This window comes from Parambassis ranga, unplaced genomic scaffold (genome assembly GCF_900634625.1).
Source record: "Parambassis ranga unplaced genomic scaffold, fParRan2.1 scaffold_37_arrow_ctg1, whole genome shotgun sequence".
Taxonomy (NCBI): Eukaryota; Metazoa; Chordata; class Actinopteri; family Ambassidae; genus Parambassis; species Parambassis ranga.
Window position 1 is genome coordinate 771392 of NW_021144804.1, and position 10680 is coordinate 782071.

Consider the following 10680-nt stretch of genomic DNA (forward strand, 5'->3'; position numbering starts at 1 on the left):
GTTAATATCTCTCTCAGTGTCACTTTTCCTTTTTCTCTTTTACTTCATCTCATTTTCTCTTTTACTTCATCTCATTTTCTTTTACTTCACTTATTAAGACTTACAATCTGCCTCTTACAATTTGAACTCTAAAACACCGTACCCATCCCAGTGACTACTTAATTTAGATTGTCCAATGTGCAGAATTTTGATTAAACAGGTATCTGCTTACCTTGTTATTATTGGCCAGCCAGTAGTCACTCCGTCAGGCAAGATGTCATTTGACCCACACTCCTTCGAGTCCCTGTTCGGGCGCCAAATTGTCGGGGTGAAAATCCCCTTGTTTCCTTCTGATCACCCCCTGAATTAGTTTGTAAGGAAGGAGCGGATAAATTCTGGTCTCAAAATTATAATTTATTAAACAATGAGGCAAATTCTGAGTCGCAGAGCTCTGGGTTGTTGCACACAAAGAACCAAACAAGAACAACACAAGAACAGGACAACCAACAAGAACAAACAACCACACAGCAACAACGAACAATGCAACAACCACTGGACATGGAATTCACACATTGATATACCCCATGGGCGTTCCTGCCTGCCGGCCCACAGGGGCATCTACCATCCCCCTGCAGACCCTGGTTCATACAGCAACTAGACCATTGGTGTTTACTGCCAAATAAGGTAAAAACTTCAATTCCTTAAATCTCATAGGTTGTGAGTCCAATCTGGGGGTGACCATAAAACTGGGTACTCAGGAGAAAAACACATTCCTTTAGAATCTGGCTTTTATCAGGTCAAAGGTGCTGCTGTCCTTAGTCTGAATTTATGACCATCTCGTACCAACCGGAGCTCTCTCCAGAGAGCAGAAAAACAACTGATCTCATCTGCCACAGCCTGAACTGCAGAAAACAACGTTATATGACATACTATGAAATTACTTATTAATACATTCAGTATCCGCAAATTACTTTGATTTTCTATAAAATTTCCTAACACATAAACACTTATGAAAATCACATTATTAAGCGATAAACACATATAAACATGAATACTTATATATCTGAACACACTGCATGTTAACACCATGCAGAATAAATTCTTTCACCCAACAGGTGGTGAAAATGTTATAACAGATGGTAACTGATACTGTTGTTTGAAACATGATCAGGGAATGTGCATAGAAGTTTTGTTGTACTAATCCCACTTTGCATCATTTGTTGTTAAAGAAAGGCTTTGTTTTGTCTAGTCGTTTGTTTTACCCGATGTTGCTGCTCTTCTCACTGCAGGAATGGGCATATATGTAAGAATATATATGCCTGGCAGTTTTTATATTGTACCTCCTTCCTTGTTGGAGTGAATGTTATTAAAAAACAGATTTTTTGTTTGAATAAATCATTTGAACATTTGAGTTGTAAAATCATTGTTCTAAGTAGAAACTACTGAAAAATATGAGTCCACATAATTTATAGTGACATTTTTTATTATCTATAAGTGAAAATTATGAGTTGAAATAGTGTGGAGATCTTCATTAGTTTGACACATTAAAGTAAGTTCAATTACAGAAAAATACACCAAGTAAGTTGTTGTAACTCACAGCATCAAGTTTTAAAAATGAACAAATATTAGTTTACCAGAATGTTCAATTTACACTTTTGAGTTAAAACCAAGCTTATCTGAAAGTTGTATTTACTCACATTTTTAACTTTTGAACTTTCATGTCTAAGTTGAACAGGCTTGAAATTTATTACAGTGAAGAGCTTCTGTTATTCACACATACACTCTGACTGTGCTTGTGTTGCAGCTACGAACTGAACATGGCAGAAGAAGCTCCAGCTCCAGCCGCCGCTCTGGCCGAAGCGCAGAAGAAGAAGGTCTCCAAGCCGAACAAGTCCGGCTCCAGCGTCAGCGAGCTCATCGTGAAAGCTGTGGCCGCTTCCAAGGAGCGGAGCGGCGTGTCTGCAGCCGCCCTCCAGAAGGCTCTGGCTGCCGGAGGATACGATGTGGAGGCCATCGAGAGCCTGGTGGCTAAAGGGACCCTGGTCCAGACCATGTTCACTGTTGTTGGCAGAAAAGTCAGAGAGCAACAAACTGCTGTCTTACATCCATCCTTCAGCTCTGTGTTCTAAGAGTCTAGGAATATGTGATTTCCTTTGTTTACAGTGGTGCATGTCATGTGACTTTACTTATGCAACATGTATGATAATGTTCTGTCTCCTCTCATTTCCAGACGTGCAGCCAAAAACATGTGCAGTGATGATATGTGACGGTATCATCATGGTCTCAGAGAGAAGAGCTGAGTGTCTGTTCTGATCTGTGGATGCTTGTGTCTCTTCTCCCCTGTAGTTTCCTGCTTGTTGCTCCGTCACCCGCCCTCTGCTGGTGAGCCGCGTCATTACACACAACCGCTCATGTAATGAGGTGAATTTATAACTTTTGACTTTATGTGGAGGAGGGATTGATTTTGGAATGAGGAGGCTGCAACCTGCGATGGCACCACTAGATGTCAGCTTTTCACAGCATTGGTGGTTCAGTGGTAGAATTCTCGCCTGCCACGCGGGAGGCCCGGGTTAGATTCCCGGCCAATGCAATGACACTTTTAACTGAGGAACATGTGAGGGGACATATATTCACCTTCACATCTATGCTGTTGTTCAGTAAGTTGTTTTTATATGTGTTAACAGACCTATCTGACTTCTGTTAACATCACTGTGACATACACACAGAGGCACTACACTTCACAGACGAGCTTCAGTGGTACAGTGCACATCACATTTGAAACAAGAGCACTTACCACTTTCTAGTTTTCTTTCAGTTTTTGTCTGATGTCAACAGGCATAGTTGACAATAACATCCTCACCTACAGTGTAATACTCAGAGTTTTTCATGATATCATAACAGGACATAATACATCTCTGTACATTTCTCATCTGTATATCTGCATGTCTTATGGTTGCTCTGTACATAGTCTTTATTTCTACTTTATCTATTGTTATGCTGCTCAGGACCTTGTTTTCATGCTGCTGTAATGGAATGGAAGGAATGCTGACAACCAACATAGGTCATAGCAGCAGTCACCTGGTGCGGTCATGTATCAGCTGGGGTGTGACGCAGTGGCTGACAGTGTGTACGCACCCAGACACACATCATTGGAAACCAGCTTTAATGAGAGGTGAGGGTTGCAAAAGTCAGAACAAGAGCCTGTTGACAGAAATCAAAACTCTAAAGGAGAAGGTTGCCATGTTAGAAAACGAACGAGACTTTCTGCAGAAAACCATGACCATGACATCCACTGGTAGGTCATCTGTTCTTTGAACGCAAACGTTTGAACTAGTGCCGTCACATGATTAAAATTTTAATCACATTAATCACTGCGTTGCTGTATATTTATTGTGATTAAATATCACTCATTTGTTTAACCTATACTCACTGGATGAACTCAATTGAATTGAGTTTTTCCATCCAATAAATGCAGCAGAAATAGAAACAGTAAGGTGCATAACATTCCTCCAGGACATAAACCTTTGCATTTCAATATACCAAATTAAGTTGGATGAAACTCCCACATCGCTGGGCTCCTGTCTTCAGAACGTGTAAGCTGCCCTCCTATAGGGTTAAAAAACACAAACACACAACACTCATGTTGATCCTGAGCATCACATAAACATGTGAATCTTTCATTAATATTGAAGTTCCTCCTTTGTTCTGGGAAACTTACAGAAGCTTCTTTGAGAAGTGGTTCAGCTGGGCCATGAACTTCAATGCAGCGGCTTTGTGGTGATCTGCAAGAAGTCATCATTCACCTTGAAAACAGTAGTAGTACAAACAGTATTGTTAGTTGTAGTTACTCTCACACAGACTTGAATGGCTATAAAGAAATGTGAGTTTTCATTTTACATTCATTAATTAATTACCAATTAATTAATTACTGTTGACAAGTAAAAATGTGATTTAGTCAGTGGCGTAGGAAGCATTAAAAATGTGGGGGGACACCTTCTGTGGGTGGGTGGTGAAAAAAAGTACATCAGTATATTATGAAATATAATAATATGAAGTAGTTGAGATTTCCTGTGGATTTTAACAGGTTGTTAAACTATTTTACCTACAGAAGTAAACACTTAATGACTATTTCAGAGACAGATTCAACAAAAACTCGGTGACAAACAGAAACTAATTCCAAGTGAAACAACAGTTTTGTCAAACATACTGGTGCTACTACACTAACAGCCTCCATATCTGAGGCCTTCTCTCATTTACAGAGACAAAAAACTGGCAAATCCCATAGAAAAATGAACCAAACTGCTTAATGCAGATAATACTGAAACACTAAAAATACTAACTTACAAAAAGATGCATGTCCTTATTTTTATTTGCTTATAAAACTGCTGAATTCACAACAAACCTTGTGGATGTGTTTATAATGACGCCCTGCCTCATCTGCTACATCAGTGTTTCCCTGTTCATATAATGCACCACTGTGTCCTGACGGTCCATCACATGTGTTTTATTCTTGCTGATAAGAATAGGAGCAGGTGGCTATGTGCACTGGCTCGGCGAGGCTGAAGCTAGCAGGCTAACAGGAGCTAACCTGGCCTTATTACAATATGGGTTAATGCTGAAAACAACTCTAACTCTCCGTGTCTTTGTTGGGAATGTCCTCATGTCCATTGTGTGTGCGGAGGGAGCAGAAAAGGCAACAACATGTCATCAGACAAATAATACCGTCTACTGTAACTGACAGTAAACAGCAGCTTCCTCCCAACTTTTCAAAGTTGATTTAACATCAACCAAACGTCACCTGGGGCCATGTGACAAACAGTCAGGCTTCAGCATGAGCTGGACTTTGTGGGATGACACTGACGTTACCTCCTCCAGCGTCGACCAGCACTGACGGTTCTCTTTACGGTGTTTTACGCTCGCTCGAAGAAAGCCACTGGCTTTGTTAGGTCCGTTACTATAGTAACGGTATTGCAGCGCTGTGGTAACCAGGAAAACATGGAGTGGATTTCAGTGGTGAGGTTATTCTCTTACGAACTTAGTGGAACAGAGTTTTTCACGAGCAATCGAGACAGCATTAGGTGGAGTTTCCTACTCACTAAATGTGGGGGGGTCCAAACGGGCCGTTTTAAAATGTGGGGGGGACACGTCCCCCTCTGATATAATGGTAGCGACGCCTATGGATTTAGTAGTAGCCTAATCCACGTATTAAAGTACATCTGCATGCAGGTGGTCCCCTTACAATAGAACACGTTTATACCTTTTCCTTTTACTAAACAAAGTCATTTCAGCACGTTTACAGGTCTCCCCTGCTGTCTGTCACGTACGGCACAGTTCCAGCCCGATGCACACCCAGCAGCACAGACACACACGCAGGGGAGCAGGCACCCACCAGCAGACAAAAACGATATAAAAAATAAAATATATCGTGAAAATATGCCGACTGCTTCACTTCACTTGGGTGGATGAGATTCGCCCTGGGTACCTTAAGTCTCTGGATGTTGTGGGGCTGTCTTGGTTGACACGCCTCTGCAACATCGCGTGGCAATCGGGGGCAGTGCCGCTGGACTGGCAGACCGGGGTGGTGGTCCCTCTTTTTAAAAAGGGGGACCGGAGGGTGTGCTCCAACTACAGGGGGATCACACTCCTCAGCCTCCCTGGGAAAGTCTACGCCAGGGTACTGGAGAGGAGAATTAGGCCTATAGTCGAACCTTGGATTAAGGAGGAGCAATGTGGTTTTCGTCCTGGCCGCGGAACACTGGACCAGCTCTATACCCTCCGCAGGGTGCTGGAGGGTTCATGGGAGTTCGCCCAACCAGTCCACATGTGTTTTGTGGACTTGGAGAAGGCGTTCGACCGTGTCCCTCGCGGCATCTTGTGGGAGGTGCTCTGGGAGTATGGGGTCCGTGGCCCTCTGCTGAGGGCCGTTAGGTCCCTGTATGGCCGGAGCAGGAGTTTGGTTCGTATTGCCGGCAGTAAGTCAGACCTGTTCCCAGTGCATGTTGGACTCCGGCAGGGCTGCCCTTTGTCACCGGTTCTGTTCATAATTTTTATGGACAGAATTTCTAGGCGCAGCGAGGGACCGGAGGGGATCTGGTTCGGGAACCATAGGATTTCATCTCTGCTTTTTGCAGATGATGTTGTCCTGTTGGCTTCATCGAGCCGGGACCTCCAGTGTGCACTGGGACGGTTTGCAGCCGAGTGTGAAGCGGCTGGGATGAGAATCAGCACCTCCAAGTCTGAGGCCATGGTTCTCGACCGGAAAAAGGTAGTCTGTCCTCTCTGGGTCGGAGGAGAGCTCCTGCCCCAAGTGGAGGAGTTTGTGTATCTCGGGGTCTCGTTCACGAGTGAGGGGAAAATGGAGCGGGAGATTGACAGACGGATCGGTGCAGCTTCCGCAGTAATGCGGTCGCTGTACCGGTCTGTTGTGGTGAAGAAGGAGCTGAGCCGGAAGGCGAGGCTCTCGATTTACCGGTCAATCTACGTTCCTACCCTCACCTATGGTCATGAGCTTTGGGTAGTGACCGAAAGAATGAGATCGCGAATACAGGCGGCCGAAATGAGTTTCCTTCGAAGGGTGGCTGGGCGCTCCCTTAGAGATAGGGTGAGAAGCTCAGTCACCCGAGAGGAGCTCGGAGTAGAGCCGCTGCTCCTCCACATCGAGAGGAGCCAGCTGAGGTGGCTCGGGCATCTGGTTCGGATGCCTCCTGGACGCCTCCCTGGGGAGGTGTTCCGGGCATGTCCCACTGGGAGGAGGCCCCGGGGAAGACCCAGGACGCGGTGGAGAGACTATGTCTCTCGGCTGGCCTGGGAACGCCTCGGGATTCCCCCAGAGGAGCTGGAGGAAGTGTCTGGTGAGAGGGAAGTTTGGGTGTCCCTGCTTAGACTGCTGCCCCCGCGACCCGGCCCCGGATAAGCGGTAGAAGATGGATGGATGGATGGATGCTTCACTTCAATAAATCGCGACTGTATTGTTTCACATTAACTACACTTAAGCACTGGCTGTACCCCTGCATACAAGTGCTGCTTAGGCTAACACAGAGCCTTTACTTCCGACGTTAGTCCTCAGTGCAAAGACTTCTTCTCTTGAAGAAACAATATCAGTTCTAGAATGATTGCTTCTAGGAGTTTGAGCAGACTGCTGTTTACAGGGTCTAAATTGGAATATGAACCTATTTGGGTTGAAGATTATTCCTGTAAATGTAAACATGAGACAGACATCCAATCTACTGAATTTCAAAGATAAGGGCTCGTCCGGGATTTGAACCCGGGACCTCTCGCACCCAAAGCGAGAATCATACCCCTAGACCAACGAGCCACATGTGACTTCTTGCTTTTCATGTTTCAGTTGGTGGAAGAACAACACAAAGCACATGTTTTTCTTAGTTTGACATTGGTTAAGATATGTACAAAGATTTCTGGTTAGGAATATATAGTGTTGCTCCTGAAGAGGGACTTGAACCCTGGGCCCTCAGATTAAAAGTCTGATTTCCTGCAAGATCCACCCACAGAGATCCTGAACACATAAAACTCAGATTCCCAACCAGAATAGTAGCAGAACTGAAGACACCACTTGGAGGAGTGTCTTCAAAAACCAATCCTTGAGTCCAATGTACCAACCAGCACACAGTAAGTGAAACAGGCATGTCCACGCTTCAACAATGAAAACACAGATTGGCCATATGGGGATCGAGCTAATCGGTCGAGCCCTATTGATTAAATGATGTTATGATGTTATTCGGGAATTCTGCCTATCATTCCGGAATACTGATGTCTATACTGGAATGCTACTGTTTATTCTGGATTTCTGCATTTCATTCCAAAATTTTGTCTTTCATTATGGACTGCTTTTCATTCTGGAATGGTGTCTTTCATTCCGCAAATCTGCTTTTCATTCTGTTAGCTGACTTTTGTCCTGGAATGTTGCCTTCCATTTTGGAACGCACGCTTCCATGACATCACAGGCCGCTGTTGGGTTAGGGGTTTAATCCCAGAATTTTGTCTACCATTCCAGGATCCTGCCTATCATTCTGGAGTGGGTGGATGGATGTCTATTCCAGGATGCTCTCATTCTAGATTTCTGCCTTTCATTTGGGAATGCTTTCTTCCATTCTGGGATGCTTTTCATTCCAGAATGATGTCTTGCTGACTTCTGTTCCACTATACAGTGTTATTCGGGAATTCTGCCTATCATTCCGGAATACTGATGTCTATTCTGGAATGCTGCCACTTATTCTGGATTACTGCCTTTCATTCCGGAAATTTGAATTTCATTCTGGAATGCTTTTCATTCCGAAATGCTGCCTTTCATTCTGCAAGTCTGCTTTTCTTCCAAGGCGCTGTGTTAAGGTTGCAGTCTCCACTGCAGGACAATCCTGAGACAGAAACTGGTTCACCCAAAGGATAAAACTCCCAGGGAGAAACACAGCAATATCATATATGCAGTCCAGTGCAGTGAGGAATGCTCTGATCTGTACATTGGAGAAACTAAACAACCACTCCACAGAAGAATGGCTCAGCACAGGAGAGCCACCTCCTCAGGACAAGACTCAGCTGTTCACCTCCACCTCAAAGACAAAGGACACTCCTTTGAGGACAACAATGTTCACATTTTAGACAGAGAGGAAGTCAAGGAAGCCATCTATGTTAAGCTGGTAAAACCTTCTCGAGGTGGTGGCCTCATCTTTCTACCACATACAAAGCAGTTATTTCATCCATTCCCAGGAAGTTTCACTCCAAGTCACATGCTAACAGCAAGAACAATGGGCTGTCTACCAGCAGTCTCATAGTCGTTAGCCAGTCATTAGACACACCTGGCACAGGCAGCCAGATCATCACAGGTAGTTATGGAAACATTTAGTGCTATTGTTTGTGAGTTTTATCTGTCGTGGTGAAAATCCCCTTGTTTCCTTCTGATCACCCCCTGAATTAGTTTGTAAGGAAGGAGCGGATAAATTCTGGTCTCAAAATTATAATTTATTAAACAATGAGGCAAATTCTGAGTCGCAGAGCTCTGGGTTGTTGCACACAAAGAACCAAACAAGAACAACACAAGAACAGGACAACCAACAAGAACAAACAACCACACAGCAACAACGAACAATGCAACAACAACTGGACATGGAATTCACACATTGATATACCCCATGGGCGTTCCTGCCTGCCGGCCCACAGGGGCATCTACTATCCCCCTGCAGACCCTGGTTCATACAGCGAATAGACTATTAGTGTTTACTGCCAAATAAGGTAAAACTCCAATTCCTTAAATCTCATAGGTTGTGAGTCCGATCTGGGGGTGACCATAAAACTGGGTACTCAGGAGAAAAACACATTCCTTTAGAATCTGGCTTTTATCAGGTCAGAGGTGCTGCTGTCCTTAGTCTGAATTTATGACCATCTCGTACCAACCGGAGCTCTCTCCAGAGAACAGAAAAACAACTGATCTCATCTGCCACAGCCTGAACTGCAGCAACGTTATATGACATACTATGAAATTACTTATTAATACATTCAGTATCCGCAAATTACTTTGATTTTCTATAAAACTTCCTAACACATAAACACTTATGAAAATCACATTATTAAGCGATAAACACATATAAACATGAATACTTATATATCTGAACACACTGCATGTTAACACCATGCAGAATAAATTCTTTCACCCAACAATTCCCTCTTTTGAGCTCTTATAAGAGCTCACAACAAATCTTCCTCGTCGGCACCTGGCACGGGCACCTCTGCTGCCAGCAGAGGCATCTGATATGAAGGAGAATGAAAACCTGAATCCTGCTTTTCAATTGCTGACACAATTAACCTGTAACCTAAACAGTGCACACAGGGAATATAACAACAACAACCACATGTAGTCAAAATACCCAAGAATGCTGCAAAAAAAGTGATTAGTGACATACCATACTACCACCTTCCAGGGTCCCAGCACCCTAATCAGCCAGTCGTCCAGGGAGTTATCTATCCCTGAGTGCTCATGCAACGTACTGGAAAGAGTTCTCAAACCTTCTAAAGCTTTAGTGACCTTACCGTCGGGAGCAGTGTTATTGGGAATGAAAGTACAACACATTTCATCAAACATAGCACATACACCTCCTTTCTCTGCCAATAACATATCCAAAAACATCCGGTCCTGTACTGAAATCAAATCCCCATGCATCGTCTGGATATAATGGGGCAGGTTCAGTGTACAGGTGGGGCCTCGCTGATGCACAGGCAACACAATCTGACATATTTTGCTCCCTCACCTGTTTTACCATCCGAGCCAAATATTATCATCCTCATAACCAGTAGATAACGCTAATACATTGAACGGGGTGAGCTTATGGACTACAATGTCGGGTTGGGAGTCCCAACATTGGCCAGGCACTCTGGAAGATTTAACATAAGGGTTGTGGTCCAGGCCAGTAATTGATAACATAATAGGATTCTGCATGCAGCTCCAATCTCTTTGTATATGGAACTACCCACTGAACAAGATCCGCCCGCCTGAGGTGGTTTTAGCTTTTTTAGGTGCCCAATTTGTGTGCTGCCATACATGTTCCCATGAAGAACACCATCTCCAGGCCCCTGGCCACCCCAATCCACAAACATAGACGCCATACTGTCTCCACGACGCATTATATCCCCCGCAGTTGATTACTGCGCACAAATCAAAGATAAAAGAGAACTCTGAACCCTTATAGTAGTCTA

The 10680-nt window shown here is 44.1% G+C and overlaps 1 non-coding gene across 1 annotated transcript; it reads right to left on the bottom strand.

Moving 5' to 3' along the window:
* Positions 1-7222: 7222 nt before the first annotated feature.
* Positions 7223-7294, bottom strand: trnap-ugg (transfer RNA proline (anticodon UGG)). Its single transcript has one exon. It is a non-coding gene; the product is annotated as a tRNA-Pro (tRNA).
* Between the last annotated feature and the right edge of the window lie 3386 nt (positions 7295-10680).